The sequence below is a fragment of the Giraffa tippelskirchi genome, chromosome 12 (genome assembly GCF_054371585.1).
Source record: "Giraffa tippelskirchi isolate mGirTip1 chromosome 12, T2T-mGirTip1v1.2.pri, whole genome shotgun sequence".
Lineage (NCBI taxonomy): Eukaryota > Metazoa > Chordata > Mammalia > Artiodactyla > Giraffidae > Giraffa > Giraffa tippelskirchi.
This window is the reverse complement of record NC_137286.1, coordinates 27,578,262-27,600,470: the sequence shown is the minus strand read 5'-3', so window position 1 is coordinate 27,600,470 and position 22,209 is coordinate 27,578,262. Positions and strand designations below refer to the sequence as shown.

Below are 22,209 nucleotides of genomic sequence, written 5' to 3'. Positions count from 1 at the left end.
ATTCATGCTTGATGCAGTCAAACATCCTGATGTTCCATCCTCTCCACAATAATGTAGCGACATAATCTTAACCCTGAGCACCTCTGGCAGGAGAAGAAGACTGGAGGCAGCTGAGGGTGTAACTGCTGCTGGGAAGGAATTTACAGAATGTATAAAGGAAGGGGAACACTGAGTCTAGGGATGCCGTAGTTCCCATGCATTCTTGGAGAGTTCAAAACCAGAATGAGGCTGCGAAAAAGAACAGCAATAAGGAAAAGATGGGGGAGACCAAACTCTCACTGGCTTTCAGTGGTGGAGATGGTATCATTTATAACTGGAGATGGTACTTCATGGAACCTAAAAGAAACTTGTTTTTAAGGGAGAAAGAAAACCATAAATGTAGGTATTAACTTACCCCACCCTCAATTGCCATGAAAAAGACTAAAGAGCATTAAAATGAATACGCCAGTACCAGTGCTGCAAATGAGGGAAAAATACCACTCACAGGCCAGACACTTGGAATTTCTATTATATTGAAGGTGATTATAGAAGGCCACTTGGTGACTACTCTATACTATGAATTACCTGGGAAACAGGTACAGGAAACCCTAAAATAACCCCCTAATAACCTATAACTGAGAAATGAGGGCAGGATATGGAGTAGGCAGCCACACCAAACAGAAAATGTGTGTGGATGAGCTTTAGTTTAGAGCAGATGGTTCCCCAAAACCAAGAGTTGGCAAAGTAGGGTTTCCTCAGAAAGACATGTAAAAAATACTGTAAGTCAAAAGAAGAGAGACCATCTGGAGGAAGCAGAGGAAATGCCTTCCCTAAAATAGATTTATTGCAAGAAAAAGAGTACATTTTATAAAATGTCTAATTTGAGTTCTCAAAATATATGTCAAACATCAAAAGGAAGAAGTTAAGAAATGTCAGATTTCATGAAGGTAAAACATTGTTCAACTAAAACCTGAGGAGGGGCAATAGACAGCAGACTGGATATTGCAGAAAATTCACTTCAGTGAAATAGAAGACAAATTTCAGAATTTATCTAGAGGTGAAAGGTAAAAAAATGAAAATAATTTTAGATAATAGGAATTCTATGGAAGAAACATTCTAATCATCCAATCTGTATATTACAAACACTAGAATGATTAAAACCAAGAATAAGGAAGAAACAGAAATAAATAAGATAGAAACAAATAATAAATGAATTTTTCAAATTAATAAAGCCTGAGTCTACAAAGCAGAAATAAATGTTCCCTGAAAATCACCAACTCAAGAATAAATAGAAAAAAAATTAATTTCTTAAGTAGCACCTATCTATATTGATCTAAAACATTAATATCCTCAAAACTCACATAATTTAATACTTTCTAAGGCAAGATGTTACTTGAAATCCTTTCTTTTGTAACTTCACATTCTAGCAGCATCAACTACTTTTGACTATTTCAAGTGGCTTTTTTTTTTTGGCCACGTTATTTATTTTTTAATTGAAGGATAACTGCTTTACCAAATTATGTTGTTTTCTGTCAAACATCAACAAGAATCAGCCATGATTCTTGGCTTACACACATGACCTCTAACTCCCAAACCTCCCTCCCATCTTCTTCCCCATCCCACCCTTCTAGATTGTCACAGAGCCCCTGTTTGAGCTCTTTGAGTCATACAGCAAATTTCCATTGGCTATCTATTTCACATATGGTATTATAAGTTTCCATGTTACTCTTTCCATACATCTCACCATCTCCCTCCTACCCTCCCCGATGTCCATAAGTCAGTTCTCTATGCCTGTTTCTCCAATGCAGCCCTGCAAATAATTTCATCAGTACCATCTTTCTGGATTCCATACATATGCACCAGTATACAATATTTATATTTCTCTTTCTGACTTACTTCACTCAGTATAATAGGCTCTAGGTTCGTCCACCTCATTAGAACTGACTCACATGTATTCCTTTTTATGGCTGAGTAGCATTCCATTGTATATGTGTACAACAGCTTCTTTATCCATTCACTTGTCAATGGACATCTAGGTTGTTTCCAGCACCAACTAACTCTAAAGAAGATTCACATTTAGTCTAAGTAGTGACATGCAAAATCTACCTGAGACTCATGAATTTAGGACAACAAAACTAAATTGACATAAAACCCAACTAATAAAATTAAAAATATTTGGCCAATATACTTAGCATGCTCAAACCATGCACTTAACTCCCTGCTTATGTTAAGAGATTTAATCTAAGCCTACAAACACTGAGTTCAGTTATCTCAGATTAGGCAGAACAGTGAAAGAAAACAAAAGTTTTAGCAATTTACTCAATTCAAACTGGGAATTCAAACTAGACACCCTAGAAGAAATAGATAAATTCCTAGAAATATATAATCTTATTAAACTGTATCACAAAGAAAGAGAAAATTGGAATAGGCCAATTACTGACAACGAAACTGAGTTCACATGGAAAAGAAAGGAACCAGAACAGCCAAAACAATTTTGAAAAAGAACAAGCTGAAAGGCTCACACAATCTGTTTTTAAGACTTATTATAAAGCTACAGTAATCAATGAAATATGACATTGGTGAATCCAGTATATTGTATATGTATAACATATCATATATATTTGAAATGTACCAAAAATCACTATGTTGTACACCTGAAACTAACAAATTGATAGATCTGTAGGTCAACCATAGTTGAATAAAAATCTCCTTTTAAATGGAAGCTGATGTTTCCAGTGTCCACTGTACCACAGAAAAATAGATACTGTGAACTTCAGTTTAAGGGTTACTAGGTAATGTGACCAAAAGAATGGATTATGAGGATCTGTCTCCTTATACTTGTGTCATTAACATCTGACAATTTATATAATTTTTAGAAGAAACTCAAACTAGACTAGACTAAGCATACAGCAAGTAGAATCTTGATCTTTTAATGAACCTGACTAGTAAACACAAATATATGTGTATGTAGTAATATATTAAAAGTCTCCCACAAGTATTGGTACCCTGTCTCTGGAATCAACATGTGTTATCTCCTACCACTGGGATGCTCTTGCTCTTCCTCCCTTTTCTGGATCCACTCCCCTTCCTCCTGGGCTTCTTTCACTATCTGTTTGTGCCTTGTCGTTCAATCGTGTTCACTACCTGTGTGTGCTTAGTTGTTCAGCTGTGTCCAACTCTTGGCAAACTCATGAACTATAGCTCACCAGGCTCCTCTGTCCATAATATCCTTCAGGCAAGAATGCTGGAGTGGGTAGTCATTCCCTCTCCAGGGGATCTTCCTGACCCAGGGATTGAATCTGGGTCTCCTGCATTGCAGGCAAATTTTTCACCATCTGAGCCATCAGGGAAGGCCTTCATTATCTATATTAACAACTTATTGGGAACAAGTCTTTAGGATTTAACTTGGACCTCAATTCCAGATCTTATCTTTCCTTTTTCCCATGGCCCTGTGAATCTTCTACTGCAGACATCAGACACTATGACTCCTAAATCTTGCCCTAAGCTCTGTAGGAATTCTCTCCCCACAACTAGAGGAGAAAATGAAAATCACAATTTTTGGAAGTAATTTACAGATTGATAAATATTTATCATGATTTAGGTTTCCTCACTGGAGGTACAAGGAGGAAAAACTTCCCAGTGATATATAAAGCAGCTGCTAACAAGGATATGGAACTTACTGAGCTTGAGGGAAAATTATAGAAAATACAGTTTCCCTGAAATTTGGAAAAGAATATAATTCATGAATTTAATTTGTGGCCCTGTAGCAAAACTATGGCTTTTATTTGATTTTACTCGACTCTAAAAATGTATTCTCTTTCATGAAACTACAAATTCAAAACTGACAGCAACCACCAGTGATGCAATTTTGGAATCAGAATTTTTATGTGTCTTTTTTTATGATTTACAATGTTGTGTTAGTTTCAAGAGTACAGCAAAGTTATTTAGTTTGATAAATGAATGAATAAATAAACACATATATATTCTTTTTCAGATTCTTTTCCATTATAAGTTATTATGATATTGAATATAGTTTACTGTGCTATACTGTAGGTTCTTATTGTTTATCTATTCTATGTATAGTAGTGTGTATCTGTTAATCCCAAATCCTAATTTATAACCTTTTGTCTTCAATGTCTAAGTTTATTTCCATTGTGTAAATAAGTTCATTTGTATCACATTTTTAGAGTCCACATGTAAGTGATATCATATGATACTTGTCTTTCTCTGACTTTTTTCACATAGTATAATAATCTCTAGGTCCATGAATGTTGCTGCAAAATGGCATTATTTCATTCTTTGTTATGACTGATAATATTCCATTATCATTATGATTGATAATATTCCATTCCACCACAGCTTTTTTGTTATGTGTCTTAGTAAAAAATATCCCACAGGTTTTGAAATTAACTCAATGTAATAAGTAGTAGTGTTTTTATTGATTTGCTAAAAAATTATCAATGACTAGCAATACACTATTAGTAGTAAGCTTTTCATATAAATAAGTTGATTAAAACTAGTTTTATATGACTTTCAAACTAGATATTTTAATAAAATGGGTTATAATTTATATTTTCATAAATTTTAAAAGTCCTTATAAACTGAGTACATACTATATCTGATTCAAAATGTGAATGTTCCGGCCTAGATGATAAACTGTCTACATAAGGAAAGACATGGACAAGAAGAAGAAAGATTATGTAAAATTAGACTGCAACCACTTGTTCGTGGGGCTGCTTATGTGACCATTTCCCATGGATAGATATAGATGAACACAAAGAGATAAACCAATAGGTTCATTAACTGCAAATTACAAATATACTATTCACATATTCATTATAGAAATATGAAATAAGAGATTTGTTCATTAAGGTAACACAAAAGTCTAAGCAAATGTTCTATGGAGAAAGTAAAAACATATATTATTGCAGTAAATCTTTTTCATCCAAATATATTCTTCAAAGCATTTGCTTTTTTCTCTATTTCCTAATGTTTTAGTACTTGGTCACCTATGTTTAGGAATAAGAAAGCACTGTATTCTACTGTTTTCTCTCTCAATTCTACAAACAACTAGGCATGAAAAAATTGCACATGAATAGGTGAGGAACAGTAAGAGATTAGGGGGAAAAGTGTGTAATTTGAGTTAGTTCTTGAACTGGAATTGACAGATTAGTCAGTTCAGTTCAGTCACTCAGTCGTGTCTGACTCTTTGTGACCCCATGGACTGCAGCACTCCAGGCTTCCCTGTCCATCACCAACTATCGGAGTTTACTCAAACTCATGTTCATCGAGTTGGTGATGCCATCCAACCATCTCATCCTCTGTCATCCCTTTCTCCTCCCACCTTCAATCTTTCTCAGCATCAGGGTCTTTTCCAATAAGTCAGTTCTTCACATCAGGTGGCCAGAGTATTGGAGCTTCAGCTTCAGCATCAGTCCTGCCAATGAATATTCAGGACTGATTTTCTTTAGAATGGACTGGTTGGATCTCCTTGCAGTCCAAGGGACTCTCAAAAGTCTTCTCCAACACCAGAGTTCAATTCAAAGGTTAATAACACAGATTAATATTCACAGATTAATAACACTGGGGAAATCTAAAACACATAAACCTGTAAGAAAAATTAGCATTTTTTCTTGTGTTTAAATGCATGATGTAGGGAGACATAGCTGAAAGAACTCAACTTTGTAGTTTTTTATTTATTTAATACCTAAAGTTGTCACTGTTCTTTGTGATTCATTTACCTACCACCATGCCCTTGAGTCCTTCACCAAAACTACAGATGGAAAACAAACAAACAAACATACACACAAATAGAAAAAAAGGGACTCAGTTAAATGAGGAAAATGTAGCATTAATGAGAATGTAAGTGTATGTGGCTGGGGGTCGGTGGGGAGGAAGGATAGCATGAATGTCCTAGCTCCACAGGAGTACACGCTCCCATGATAAAGCACCATGAAGTCCTCCTCACAGATAAAGAAGATATGCAACTATCAGAAACTCAATTAAATATTAACATGTTAGCAGATGAAATTAGTTAGCTGCTGCTGCTGCTGCTGCTGCTAAGTCGCTTCAGTCGTGTCCGACTCTGTGCGACCCCATAGAAGGCAGCCCACCGGGCTCCCCCGTCCCTGGGATTCTCCAGGCAAGAATACTGGAGTGGGCTGCCATTTCCTTCTCCAGTGCATGAAAGTGAAAAGTGAAAGGGAAGCCGCTCAGTCGTGTCCGACCCCTAGCAACCCCATAGACTGCAGCCTACCAGGCTCCTCCGTCCATGGGATTTTCCAGGCAAGAGTACTGGAGTGGGGTGCCATTGCCTTCTCCGAATTAGTTAGCTACATGCTCTATAAAACTTAAGTCTTATTTCTATTTGTTCTACAGCAGTGTGAAAAGAGACAAAGTGTGTCAGGAAAGAAACTAAACATGAGGAAAACATATGTCTTATCTAACTGAGAAGCCTACCACTGTCAGGTGCTGCTGCTGCTGCTGCTAAGTCGCGTCAGTAGTGTCTGACTCTCCGCGACCCCATGGGCTGCAGCCTACCAGGCTCCTCCGTCCATGGGGTTTCCCAGGCAAGAGTACCGAAGTGGGGTGCCGTTGCCTTCTCCTTGTCAGGTGCTACCATTCATCTTTTATAATTTCCAACTACAAACTCCTGTTCCAATCATCTACCTTGTCTTCTTCAGCAAATGTTTTTGATATGTTTGACTTCTTTTTTTTGGTTTGAGTAGACCATGATCAGTTATTTTTCTTCAAGGCTAATTATAAAAACATGTTAATAAAAAGAAAGAAAAAGAAAAATGCATGCTTCACTCATTTTCCTGAGGCAAACTTTCTACAGCAGTCTGGTCTTAGATAAAGGCAGAATGTGAAAAGACCCTTTTTTCTTGTCTTCCCTAGGTTGCCCAGCGTGCGAGATTCAGGGTAGATTTATACTTTATTCATGGTACTATGTGGCCCTTGGTTTGCCTGTCTTTTCCCTTCACCTCAGACATACCATCAGAGTTAAATAGTTTTTCCTGGACATAAATTTTGGATTCTGTACAATAGGGAAGCAAAAGAAATAGTCTATAAATTGCTCGAGTTTGGGTATTTCTGTGGTTGTATTGTTTGAAAATTTAAGAAAGGTATTTGAATACTATTCTGAAATTGAAACCAGACAAGGACTTCAAAGCATCAATCTAAATTTTCCAAACTTTCTGAGAAGATAGTTCTTAATTTAAGATTCACTGTTAGGTGTGGATGAGAATTGCTAGCTTACCTGAACCAGCTGCTACAAACTCATGTTATGTTCATAATAATGAAGTGAGAATTTTGGCAAGTGAAATCTGTTTAAAACCTAAGAGGCTGGAAGCATCTGTCAAACAGTGTACTCAGGCCCAAACCTAATGGTTTACAAACCAGATGATGATTGCGTACATGTTATGAATTGCTGTTGTATGTTGCTTTTCCAATTTTTGTACACAAAGTGGTGAAAGTTTTCATTCTACTGATGTGACTCATAAATACAACAGATGAGATGTTTGATAAAAACATTGCTGTCATTTCTAATGAATTCATAAGCTATTGTTCAACTCGCTTTTATGCTACCGGCTCAGCTGAGAGCCCAGGAGTTTGTGTTTAATCAGACACCATACGTGTCTATCTTTCCAGATCATTGGGATAATGACCCCTAGGATTTTTTGGAAAAGCCTAACTTCTAAGTCTGTCAAGTCTGATTTAAGAAGATTCAGCTTAACTCCTTGGAAGAGCTCATTTCTTTTTTAAAAAAATGTATTTATCTTTAATTGGAGGATAATTGCTGTACAATCTTGTGTTGGTTTCTGCCATGAAAGTGAAAGTGAAAGTCACTCAGTGTCCAACTCTTTGAGACCCCACGGACTATATGGGCCATGGGATTCTCCAGGCCAGAATACTGGAGTGGGTAGTCTTTCCCTTCTCCAGGGGATCTTCCCAACCCAGGGATCGAACCCAGGTCTCCCACATTGCAGGCAGATTCTTTACCAGCTGAGCCACAAGGGAAGTCCAAGAATACTGGAGTGGGTAGTCTATCCCTTCTCCAGTGGATCTTCCTGACCCAGGAGTCAAACTGGGGTGTCCTGCATTATAGGTGAATTCTTTACTGTCTGAGCCACCAGGGAAGCCCAAATTTATGCTAATAATGAAAAAATCAAAAAGCACTATTTTTAAATATATTATAGATTCAAAAAGAAAAATGCTGTAAGTACTACAAATAATACAAGAGAATAACTTTACACTTTGGATTGGTAAATGCCTTTGTGAACATGACTCCAAATTCAGAAGCAATAAAAGAAAAGCTCTACATTAAAATACTATCAAAAAGTAAAAGCTTCTACATGGAAAAACATATAAAATTTAAGAATAACAAATTGGTGAATTTTTTTTGTAAGACATGTAAGGATCAAAATGTTAATCTCTTTACATTTAAAGAGTTCTTACCAATTAATAAGAAAAAAGGACAAGTCAGTATAAATATAAGCAAATTACATAGACCACTCACAGAAGCATAAAATAATGGCCAATTAAAAACTGAAAAGATGCTCTCACTATTAAAATCAAAAGAACAGAAAACCTTAAGAACTGTGGGGAATCGATGTTTACCAACCAATCTGAGAAAGAGTTTAAACAATAAGTAAGATCTGGTTTCAGGGAGGAGATGGGAAAACAAGCACTCATGTACAGTACACATGAGTATAAGTCTGGCTCTTCCAGTGGACAATTTTGTAATAATTGAAATACTTAAATCTGTATCCTCTTTGACACAACAATTCAAATTCTAGGAATCACTAAAGAAGCAATCAACAAGTTAAAAGATACATACACAAGAGTATTTATTACAGCAGTTTATAAGAATAAAAATTAGAAAGTGAAATATCCCTCAAGAAAGCTGAGTGCTGAAGAATTGATGTTTTTGAACTGTGGTGTTGGAGAAGACTCTGAGAGTCCCTTGGACTGCAAGGAGATCCAACCAGTCCATCCTAAAGGAAATCAGTCCTGAATGTGTTCATTGGAAGGACTAATGTTGAAGCTGAAACTTCAATACTTTGGCCACCTGATGCAAAGAGCTGACTCATTTGAAAAGATCCTGATGCTGGGAAAGATTGAAGGCAGGAGGAGAAGGGGACAACAGAGGATGAGATGGCTGGATGGCATCACCGACTCAATGGACATGAGTTTTTGTAAACTCTGGGAGTTGGTGATGGACAGGGAGGCCTGGTGTGCTGCAGTCCATGGTGTTGCAAAGAGTCGGACACAACTGAGTGATTGAACTGAACTGAACTGAATATCCCTCAACATGATTTGATTATATATACAGTCTATAAAAGATTAACTTGAATTACACATACAGAGCAGGATGAAGGGACAAATATTGCTCATTTTTATTTTTATAAAGTTTAACTGGATCACAGCCAACCCATAAATTTACTCACTGGCTACAGATGCTTTTGAGTTCAAATGTAGAATTAAGTAGCTATGACCGAGACAGTATGATCACAAATTCTAACATACAAAGTATCTGGACCTTTACATTAAGTCTGCCAAATTCTGCTCCACTGATAGAAAATAACACATACAGTAAATAAAATAAGAAAAATAATTGTTATACAATTATACATATGAATAGATAGGTATTCTAGAATTGTTTAGTAAGAACATCACAAGTGAACCTACTTGAATCCGTCTGGGATGGTTAATTCATTGAACTATCTTTGAATCATTGATCTGAACATAAATTTTCAACATACAGATCATAGATAAAGATGTAAAGATGAACTGGAGGGCAGAGATATAGATGATATAAATGATAGAGCTAAGTTTAAACTCAGTTATTATGTGAGCAACTTATTGTATTTATTGTATTTCCTTTATAGATAGATTTGTGTTGGGGGGTGTATGGTTTGCTTCTTTCTTTTAGAAGCTAAAATGAAGAAAGCCACAAATTTTTACTTACTGTAGTAAGTACTAGTTGTTAAATATGTATGCCAAAATGTACAATGGTACATCTCATCTGAAAGTGGACATATTCTTCTAGTTAATTTCCTATTCACGTTGTTCTATCAAAATGATTGTTCTTTTCACATAGTAAAATGAAGTAGAATTTGTGGAGCTGTAGATGTGTGTGACTGAGCTATTATCTAATTGAACACAATAACTCAATTATCACATAGTTGGAGGTACTGCAATTTATTATATTACATTTTTATTATAATCCTTTCTATTATATCCAAAACAGCTTTGGAGAGGTCGAGTTCAGAAAGGGAAAAAAATTTATGCTGCTTTTATTTTAAATCATCCAAGAGTACTTTATTTACTCACATATAGTCTCCTCTTGCATGTTTCCCTCCTTCCAGTTTTTAGAAAGAAATATCCAACATTTCTCTCCACAGTTTCTTTCCAAGTGGGCTATTACTAATGTCAACAAAAGCAATAGGCTATCCTCTGCAGATTTAGAAAAAGCAGTTGGACAGGCACGAATGACCCCTGTTTGCTTAGAGTAAAATGAAGTGTTTACCTCTATATTCAGCAGTTTTAGAGAATTTCCAGGAGGAAAATTGTGCTTTAAATTAGTACTCTTCAAATTCCATCCCTTAGAAGATTATAGAGTTCTATGGCAGTACTCATGATCTGTTCAAAATTTGTTTCCTAAAAATGTATTTCAAAATTATTTTTGAATTGATCATTAAAAATAAGCATATACCTAAGATTTCTATATGAAATTCTAATGCACTGTCAATTGTAAAACTCATTTGTTTGGGTTCCTCCCTCATTTTTATGGAGACTTTAAAATAAAGCTCTTTTTCCCCAACTCTCCATATACCTGAGTATTGAAAATGTCATTTGGAAGAATTGTAGCTCTGCACTTTCTTTATTCTCAATTCAGATTAATCTATGTTGATTCCTGCAAGATTTGCAGGTGAGTGCACACTAGTCACAAAGACATTATGCATGGCAGCTAGCTTTCTGGATGCTCTCCTCCATTAAAACAACTTTTCCCTCACATTCCTCTGAGCATCTCCTTCCATGGTGACTGTTGGGAGTCATTAAAGCAGAGAATGAAAGCTGTTATGAGGTCTTCAGTTCTTTTTTAAAAATTTTAACCAAATGGCTTTAATTTGTTTTTGATTAAGTTATATTTGACATATATTATATTAGTTTCAGATGTATGATATAGTGATTTGATGTTTTTATACATTACGAAATGATCACTGCCAAGTCCAGTTAACATCTGTCACCATACAACGTTGTTACAATATTATTGACTATGTTCCCCATATATACATTATATCCTTGTCACTTATTTATTTCATAGTTGGAAGTTTATACTTCTTAACTCCCTTCACATATTTCATCTATCTTCATCCCAGCAACTGCCCATTTGTTCCCTGTATCTATGAATCTGTTTTCATTTTGTTTCATTTATTCATTGTTTTGGTTTTTATATTCACACATGAGTAAAATCATATGATATTTGTTTTTCTCTATTTCACTTAGCATAACACCCTCTAGGTCCATCCATGTTGTTGCAAATGGAAAGAAATCATTCTTTTTACTGCTGAGTAATACTTCAGGGTGTGTGTGTGTGTGTGTGTGTGCATCAAATTTCTTATTCATTCATCTATAAATGGACATTTAGGTTGCTAATGTAAACAGTACTACAATGAACATAGTGGTACATACATCTATTTGATTTAGTGTTTTCATTCTCTTCAGGTAAATATCCAGAGTGGAATTGCTAGATCATACAGTAGTTCTGTTTCTACTTTTTTGAGGGACTTCCATATTGTTCTGGGGCTTCCCTGGTGGCCCAGTAGTAAAGAATCTGCCTACTAATGCAGGAGATGCAGGAAGCCTAAGTTTGATCCCTGAGTCAGAAAGATCTCTTGGAGAAGAAAATGGCAACCCAATCCAGTATTCTTGCCTGGGAAATCCCATGGACAGAGGAGCCTGGAGGGCTATAGTCTACAGAGTCGCAAAAGAGTCAGACACAACTTAGCAACTAAACAACAACCACCATCACCATATTGTTTTCCATAGTGGCTGCACCAATTTATATTCCCACCAACAGTGCACTAGAGTCCCCTTTTCTCTACATTCCTGTTATTTATAGTCTATCTTAGAGCTCTGGAGCCACTCTGTTCCTCCAGAGTACCCACACAAGTTATTTTAGTCAGAGCTCCAAAAGGTGCAGGGGCATCAGCTCACCACGTCATCTTGCCACAGAGCAACAGTCAGCTGAGCAATAGTAAGCAAGTCCACAACATATTATTTTGTAATACAGGTAGCTTGGCGTTAATTGTGGGTTCTGAAAGCTTCCAGTCATAGGTTTATATTCAGAACAGGAATGTCAATAGTGAATTTTTAATAATTTAACTTAGAATCAAAAATTCCATTCTAATCTGTTTTCAAGTTTCTAGATTAGTTTAATTGAAGAGCAAGCTGAGAATATAGGTAAGCAGCTAAAAATTATTACCATTTGCAAATATATATTTATATGAAACAGGATTTTCCCAAGATTGCTCCCTCTAAAGTTCTTTCTGATCTACTCCCTTCCCACTGACTCCTTTGACACCATTCCATATCCCTGTTTTTTGGAGTTCCAAATATAGTTTTACTGTGATGAAAGTCATGTGGCTTCTGGAATGACACTGACTTCCCCTATCCTCACTACTGGGCCTTGAGACTTTCAGTTGTTTATCCTTTTGGAAACTTTGTGTCCTTACCAGGAAACCAAGATAGATTAAATGAGGTTATTATGTGAGTGCTGTGCTGTGCTTAGTCGCTCAGTGGTGTCCAACTCTTGAATAGCCTAGCACAATAAACGTTAGTTCCTTTTCTTTCATTAAATACATGTAATTTTTAATACTCTGGAGGGATTTTTCTGGTGTTCTATTAAACTGTAAGCTCTATGACAAAGAATATTCAATTGCGTGCAACTTCCCAAATAATAGGCACTTGATATTTTTTGTTAAAACAAAAAAGAGATAATAAATGGATCAATCTAATCAAGATCAATGGGATAGTTTAACAGACAAATTTCTTGCAATAATAAAAGTAATCATCATATTCTATATGGTACTTTTCTTCCTAAGAATTAAAAATAAAACAATCAGGACTCATCACACTTTATAACACACGTAGTGAAAGATGATAAATAATGACCCACAACTGTGGAGGAAAAATCTTTAGTTCCTAAATATCAGTAATTCTCATTTAATAAGAAGTAGAATACACATAATTTGCCTTAAGACTATACAACAAAGCAATGAAAGGTTAAAAGAGAACTAGAACAAAACCACTTCTCTGAGAAAACTATTCTTTCCTTAACAGCATTTTTTAACTAAAATTAAAACAAAGGAGTTCCTGTGGTCTAGAAACAGACAACCACTACAGGATTTTGACCAGAATCATGGCATGATCTAGTGAGGATTCCTAACATATTGGAGGTGAGATGAAATTTAAAAAAAAAGAAGTATACTTACTGTCTAAGAATCAAGTCACTGTGATACCAGTGTCTTCTAGAAAATAGAGGTGTTTCGAGAAACCTGCAATGAAAGAAAAACATGAATGGTATTTAGAACATCCTTCTGCCCTCCAGGAATTTATATGCTAAGGAATGATTTCATAAGAAGCTTTCCATTAATTTTTTTTTTTTTTTCTGGCCGCTCCTCATGGAATGTGGGATCTTAGTTTCCTGCGCAGGTATGCTAAGTTGCTTCAGTTGTGTCTGACTCTTTGCGACCCTATGGACCATAGCCCACCAGGCTCCTCTGTCTTGGGATTCTCCAAGCAATAATACTGGAGTGGGTTGCCCTGCCCTCCTCCAGGGGATCTTCCCTACCCAGGGATCAAATTCATTCCCCCTGCATTGAAAGCGCAGAGTCTCAATCACTGGACTGCCAGGGAAGTCCCCCATTAGATTATCTTATTTAGAATTCCTTCATTTTCTTTTAATTAAACTTATAATTATTTAGGGAAGCATGCAAAGCAACAACATTAAAATGAAAAAAATAACACTGATACATGAGTTCCTTATATATTGAACAGTTAAGCAGGAGTAGGTTGGAAGCAGACTGAAAATAGGAAAAGGTGTTAGGTTCTTAATGTTGCTAGACACTCTTGTAGATCAACTCTGAAGAGAGAGGCAATTGGTTTTGAGCAATATAATTATGCACTGAAAGTTGAAATTCCTAAACAAAGGGATGGTTGGTCATGAAGAAAACAGGTAATACAGTAAGTAAAATTTATAGTTTTTAACAACAATTTACATCCTGGCATAATATTGACACTATTCCATTTTTACATTTTTACTCTTTGAACACAAAAGGTCAGCTTAGGAAAGCAGAGTAGATATTGATATATTTTATATTATGTATTTATGTATGTAGAGATGTGTGTGTGCATGTGCACATATAACATTCTCATCACACATGCAGACACACAACATACATGAATGCGTGCACACACATACACACACACGCACACACTTACCTATACATTGGAACCTTTCACCATTCTGGTCTACTGATGGAAATGGATATAGATAGAGGAATGAGAGAGAGAGGAAAGAAAGAATTGAAACATACTGTAAATAGATGGAGTTTTGTTTACAGCAATTCTTTAACATTTGTTTTATAACAGTTTAACAGTTGTTTCCATGTTCAGCCCACACCAGCTGTTCCCCAAACGTAGAGTTTTTAATACTAATACACTGTGCACCAACACAATTCTCCATAAAATGTTTAATGCATTGTAATCTTTGTCTTATTACTGCTCTTGTTCTGACTACATCCAGCCCATCCCAAATTTCAAAAGAATTTTAGGGAAGTAGCCATTTGTGGAATGGAAAAAATGATTTCTATATTTCAAAACTATAAGGTGGCTGATGAACAAAGGTTGCTAAAAAAAAATGTTTCCTGCACCAGGACTGCATTTAGCCTTTAAATACCACTGTGAATGTTAAGCCAGATGCATTATTAATAAATGTCATCTTTTCAAGTGAGTTCAGTGTTAATATTGATACAAACTTTCTTCCTGCTCTTAATTTTCATTTCAATAAAGATATGAATGTTGGCAAGCACTTGCTATTGACAATTGATAAAATTATGCAAACACAATGTTTTTGCAGCTTTTGAGTAAATATTGCATGCTAATGAATTCCAAAGCGTTCTCTGTGTTCCTGTAGGAGCTGAATTTGTGTAGGTGGACCACGCCATGGATGTGCTTTTCTAAGCCTGTTACACTTATCTCAGCAGAGCCTCCTAATAAGCAATTTGGTAGTTTTATCATGAGCTCTGAGGCCCTCCAAAGATCATTTATATAATGACATCCTGTGAAAGCAAACCTCTCTAGAACTTTCTGAAGGTAATAATTAGTTCATATATTTGTTCTGTAGCCACAGTGGTGCTTTCAAAAAGCTTCCTGCTAATTTTCAGTCTAAATTGGATGCCACAGGTTTGTTCTTCAGTTGTAACAAAATGGTTTGGGGCATAGAGGGACATGTTTTGAAAAAGAGTTTTAAAATATCTAACTTGAAAAGGAAAACATTCACGTAGCTAATATTCTTTTATACTCCTGTCCTTAGATTTTCAGGAGATAATTTGGGAAGTTAATATATCAATGCAGGGAAGAAAACCTAAATAAAAGGAAAGTAGAAAGAAGTTAACAGTAGTTTACAAATACCCAAATGAGGTCTTTCAAAATGGACATGACATCCAGAGTGGTTCCTTGTTTCAAGAAATGCACCAATATAAATTATTTGACTGTTCATAAAAATTATAGAATTATGCCCTACTGGGGACATTCTGAAGAAATTATTTAATAAAAGAAAAAGAATAAGTCTGAGTTAATTTAATGGTGTTATTAGTTTTGTCTTAAAAGCAGTATATTCCTACTCTGATGAATTTGGTCATAGCCACAACACAAAATAAAATTTACTATGCATAAAAATTCTTTCCAAGGATAACAAATTAAAATTAGATTTTGAAATAGAATTAGGAAACTATCATGTCAATAGCCTCCCAATCTTTATGACTATTAAATGTATATGCCTCTAATACATGTATATGTAATATTTATGAAATATGTAAACATACCACATAATTCATAAATATTATGTAAATTAGAAAATGTGCACAAAGTAGGAAGCTTAAAAGGCTAAGATAAAAACAGACGTAAACAGATGTTTGGATTGTCAATCTCTGAGGAATTCTCTCTCTCCTTTGGAAAACACTTACCGTGTCAGGTATCATTCTAGGAACTTTGATATATTAACTCACCCAATTCACATAATAACTCTTTAAAGCTGGTACTGCTAGTATCTTCCAATTATTTGGAAATAATTTATCTGGCTTCAAGGGAGTCACTCTGCTCCTGGCATAGCTTGGCCTTGCTGTCCCCAGGCAAAGTGTTCAGGAAAAGTTTGTAATAACTGTTTGCTATTTTCTATATTATGGATTTTTAAATAACATTTTATTGGCAGCAAAGACATGTCTTAAAAGCATACACTCCTATAAACGAGAGTTAGTGCATTTACCTTGAAACTTGACAGGTATGTATGTATTTCAAGCAGAGCACTTTCAAAAGGAAAAAAAAATCTAGGTATTTATTCAGAACATCCATTTTATCAATGCTTTTCCCTTCTCTTCTGGAACCAGTGCTCTTCATTATTACTCTGGCCATGATTAAAAACTTAGAAGAAAAGTAATAAACTTCCTCAAATTTAGATTAATTAGATGACACAAAGGTTTGCTTCAATCTCTTCTTCTCCATCTCATTCCCTACGTAGGTTTTATGTTTTCCTCTGATGTAGTTACCAAATGCTTTCTTCATTGGATAATTACATTTCTAAGACTTCTTCCAGACTACACCTATATTTAACTCGCACCTGTGGCATCTTATTTTTCTTTAACATTCCTGAAGTTTTTCCTTTTCCTTTAATCCTTCCCTAGGATTTACTTTCCAAGCAGAAAGTAAATACCTACAGATTCTACATAACAAATGCTAATTGTTTCTAAGTACTAGTCCTTGGACCACTCTCTTACAGAGTTTGAACTATCTGTAGCAAAATGAGAAACATAAGGCGTGCGCAAGTACACACATGCACACACACACACCCATACAGCTCTATTATAAAGATGCCAGGTGAAACTACCTTTTCTTGGGAAGGCTTTTCCTTTATTCTGGAATTATATACTTCCATTTTTAAAATAGTAATTATCCTGTTTCTTACACACAATGGCAATGGTAGATGAAGTGTCCTTTAAACTTTTTTTCATTATTTGTAAAAATAAAATTTGTTTACCAACAGTGCTTCATTTTATTCAATTTTCAAACTATGGGTAAAAAATTCTTTATTTCTTTTAAATTCAAAAGGTTTTGGAACCACTTGTCTAAACAATTGACAATCTTTGTTTGTTGACCAATTTGCAAAGTAACCCCTACATTACATGTATCTTAATACATTATTTATTTAACTAAGCTACTGGATGTCATTCCATCAACTCTATTCCCTTCAACAATCATTTCACAGGAGTGGAAAAATCAGAATATGTTTGTCTTAGTCTATACAATGACTAAACTGTGTCACATATAGACAGGTACTTAATAAATAATGTCAATGCTGGTATTAGGAAGATCTTGTTGCCATTTCAAAGTACTTTAGGAAAATCATTTGGTTTGATAGAATCATCTCTTTTAATCAATGTATTTCTAAAATGTGGTAGAAAATAATTACGGGCAATACTGAGTACTGAAGTCAAAATGAATTTCATAACAAGTTAGCAGTAATTCAGAAGATGATATATGCAAGAGTGAGTATTATCTTCAGTGATAAACAGCAATGTATTCTCAAGGATTATGGATTTTTTACTGAACACTTAGACAAGGCACCTCTGACGAGCTAAGCACTTGCTAAGTCAATTTAATTTGAATTTGGATTTGGTACCAGGAGTCTTGAATTTCACTTCTAGTTCCATCACTAAGCATTTGTATGACCTTCAATGAATTACCTCACCACCCTGAATCTTAATTTTCTTGTTCCTAAAAGACAAGGCATGAATCAGATGATTTCTAAAATCTCTTGCAATTCTTATATTAAATGAGTCTGAGATCCAGCTCTTCTGATCCCAGAAAATAGCAACATTGTTATCCTGCTTTTGTGCCTGGAAATAATCTCTTCAAAGGAAAGCCTAATATTTGCATCAACATGGTTGAAACTGGTGGACATCACATTAAGTCAAATAAGCCAGACACTGAAAGATAAATACTGCATGCTTTCACTTATATCTATGTGGAAGTTTTAAAAGTTAAATCTGTAAAGTGAAGTGGAAGTTGGTCAGTCGTGTCTGACTCTTTGTGATCCCATGGACTGTAGCCAACCAGGCTCCTTCATCCATGGGATTTTCCAGGCAAGAGTACTGGAGTAGGTTGCCATTTCCTTCTCCAGAGGATCTTCCTGACCCAGGGATCAAACCAGGTCTCCCGCATTGTAGGCAGATGCTTTACCATCTGAGCCACCAGGGAAATCCTGTAAAACCAGAGAGTAAAAAAGCTGAGGGATGGGGGAAATGGAAAGATGTTGGTCAAAGAGTATGAATGTTCAGTTTTGGGGATGAGTAAGTTCTGGAGATCTAAAGTACAGCCTGGTGATGACAATTAAAAATACTGTATCATGTACTTCAAATGTTCTAAAAAGAAACTTCTTAAATCAACTCTCAACACACATACAAGGGTAACTACGTACATGTGATGAATAGTATTTAGCTTGATTATAGGCCCATACACACACACACACACACACACACACACACACACACATTGAGTTGTAAACCTTAAATATATATAATTTCCATATGCCAAAGATATCTCAAAAAAGTCATTTTTAAAAGAGCTCTTCCCCAAAAAAGGGAGAAAGAACTTCAGATTTTCCAAGTTTATTTGAGTAAGCAGAGTGGAGAACTGGAATCCTGGAATCAACACAAATCATGGTACTGCAGCCTCCTGGAATGGCCTTAATTATTTCACTTGTGTTAGCATAATTTTTAAAAAGTAATCAAAGTAAACTCAATTTGAAATCTCTTTAAGAAAAATGGTATATGGTAAGTTAAGGCAAAGGATTTTGCAAAATAAAATTTTAAAACAGGTAACTTTTAAATGGCTTAGAATCACTGTGATTAGACAACTCTTGTAAAAGCATAACAATAATACAGTTATGAATATAGTCCTTGGTGACTTACTGCTTGACTCATCCAAAATTGAGCCCTTCCTACTCCCGTTAAAATGTTATCTCCCATCAAAATATGACATCCAAAAACAACATACCAGTAACTCTAAGCCTTGGGGAACTGCAATGAATATCATTCAAATTAATTCTGACTGACATTTTGGTAAATCACCTCTTGAAATCAAGAAGGGAGCATTTTTAAAGCACTTTACCAGTGCCAAAATAGTAAGAAGTAAAACTACATTCATCGTTCAGAAGGTGAAGTGCAGGAGAGTCTGAAGCCAGAAAAATGGCAGCCATATCATCTCATCAATTATAGAAGGAATTTTAATATCTGGTACTGCTTCTCACTTTGAATGAGATAGTTATAAAGCACCCGATTCAATATTTGGAGTCACTCTAGTAACGAAGCAGTTCTTCATACTCTTCCTGAAGATCTGAAGAGACAGAACTGCCTCAGGCAGAGTCTTTTTGCAACACTGGAGGTGAGCATTTCTCCCCGTCTGAAGACATTCTGTATAAATATGTCAAGGCTCTCTATACAGAATGTATACCGCACAATTACACTCATCTCACACGCTAGCAAAGTAATGCTCAAAATTCTCCAAGCCAGGCTTCAACAGTACATGAACTGTGAACTTCCAGATGTTCAAGCTGGATTTAGAAAAGGCAGAGGAACCAGAGATCAAACTGCCAACATCCGTTGGATCATCGAAAAAGCAAGAGTTCCAGAAAAACACCTATTTCTGCTTTATTGACTACGCCAAAGCTTTTGACTGTGTGGATCACAGCAAAATGTGGAAAATTCTTCGAGAGATAGGAATACCAGACCGCCTTACCTGCCTCCTGAGAAATCTGTATGCAAGTCAAGAATCAACAGTTAGAACTGGACATGGAACAACAGACTGGTTCCAAGTCAGGAAAGGAGTACATCAAGGCTGTATATATCACCCTGCTTATTTAACTTATATGCAGAGTACATCATGCAAAATGCCAGGCTGGATGAAGCACAAGCTGGAATCAAGACTGCTGGGAGAAATATCAATAACATCAGATAGGAAGATCTGGTACCCTTCTGGCAGAGTGAAGAAGAAATAAAGAGCCTCTTGATGAAAGTGAAAGAGGAGAATAAAAAAGTTGGCTTAAAGCTCAACATTCAGAAAACTAAGATCATGGCATCCGGTCCCATCACTTCATGGCAAATAGATAGGGAAACAATGGAAACAGTGACAGACTTTATTTTTCGGGGCTCCAAAATCACTGCAGATGGTGACTGCAGCCATGAAATTAAAAGACACCTGCTCCTTGGAAGAAAAGCTATGACCAACCTAGACAGCACATTAAAAAGTAGAGACATTACTTTGCCAACAAAGGTCTGTCTAGTCAAAGCTATGGTTTTTCCAGTAGTCATGTATGGATGTGAAAGTTGGACTATAAAGAAAGCTGAGCGCCGAAGGATTGATGCTTTTGAACTGTGGTGTTAGAGAAGACTTTGAGAGTCCCTTGGACTGCAAGATCCAACCAGTCCATCCTAAAGGAGATCAGCCCTGGTTGTTCATTGGAAGGACTGATGCTGAAGCTGAAACTCCAATACTTTGGCCACCTGATGCAAAGAACTGACTCACTGGAGAAGACCCTTATGCTAGTAAAGATTGAAAGCAGGACCAGAAGGGGACAACAGAAGATGAGATGATTGGATGGCATCACTGACTCGATGGACATGAGTTTGAGTAAGCTCCAGGAGTAGGTGATGTACAGGGAAGCCTGGCATGCTGCAATCCATGGGGTTGCAAAGAGTCAAACACGACTGAGCGACTGAACTGAACTGAACGGAATAACATCTCAGTTGGAAATGAGTGATGGGTCTTCATCAACAAGCACGTATTGATTTAGCAATTCCCACTGTACAAATAGATCAGGTGAGATACATATGACAAGAGAAATATTTATGTGCTCTCATATATACCTTAGAAAGAGATATATGTGCTCTTAGATATAAAGAGTTCAATAACTAACAGCAAGGCTCTGGAAAAAAACACTTGTTCAAACATGGGGTCTGGCACTCATCAGCTGTTGGGTATTTAAAAAGTTAATTTCTCTAAGACTCAGTTTTCTAAAATGTAAAATGTAGATGATGAAAACACATATTCATATGTCTGCTGGCAGAACTAAATGAGATGATGTGCTGGGCATAAATTAATAAATTAGTAAAAGTTAGCTGCTATTGCTATTATATATAAATTATACATATTAATATTACATATAACTATAATAGGGCTTAAGCCCATTATAAGTGGCACTAATTATAAAATTATGATCTAGAATTCTACTTATAGTTCTACCTGGTGGCTCAGATGGTAAAGAATCTGCCTGCAGTGTAGGAGACCCAGATTAGATTTCTGGGTTGGGAGGATCTCCTGGAGAAGAGAATGACTACTCACTCCAGTACTTTTGCCTGAGAACCCTCATGGACAGAAGAGTCCATGGGGTCCCACAGAGTCGGACAAGACTGAGAGACTAACACCTTCACTTTTGCAAATGATAACCCTTTTAGAGGGAGAAAGCTAGTATTCATTGAGCATTTACTGCTCTAGACACTATGTTGAGTCCTTTACATATATTTACACATATTAGCTCATTTAATCCTCTTGTCACAAAGAAACCAAGGTTCAAAGAGTTTATGACTGTTTACCCAAAGTGATACAGCTAAAAGTTGTTAAAGCTAGGATTTGTTCCTAAGTCTGTCCTCAAAGCCCATCAGCCTAATCCTATAGTTAAATTAGAGATAACAAAACTATCAGCTGAGGTGCTTCCTCTTTCAGTCACCCCCTTTCTCACTCCAGCTCAGTGACACTGCTCTAATCAGACAGATCTTCATCCCTAATCACCTTGACTATTATAACAATGACCTAACTGGCCTCTTCGCCAGGATTTCCTCACCCCAATCCATTCTTACTCCCAGTTGCCAGAATAAACTTCCAGAAGTTCAG

At 36.0% G+C, this 22,209-nt stretch overlaps 1 protein-coding gene across 2 annotated transcripts in view; it reads right to left on the bottom strand.

Annotated features, from left to right (window-relative positions):
• Positions 1-22,209, bottom strand: part of PRKD1 (protein kinase D1) — a 773,210-nt gene that overhangs the window by 464,857 nt on the left and 286,144 nt on the right. For both annotated transcript variants that reach the window (XM_081548073.1, XM_081548075.1), the window contains exon 4: positions 13,479-13,541. The gene's annotated coding sequence lies outside the window, so the exon portion shown is untranslated. The remainder of the gene's footprint in view (positions 1-13,478; positions 13,542-22,209) is intronic.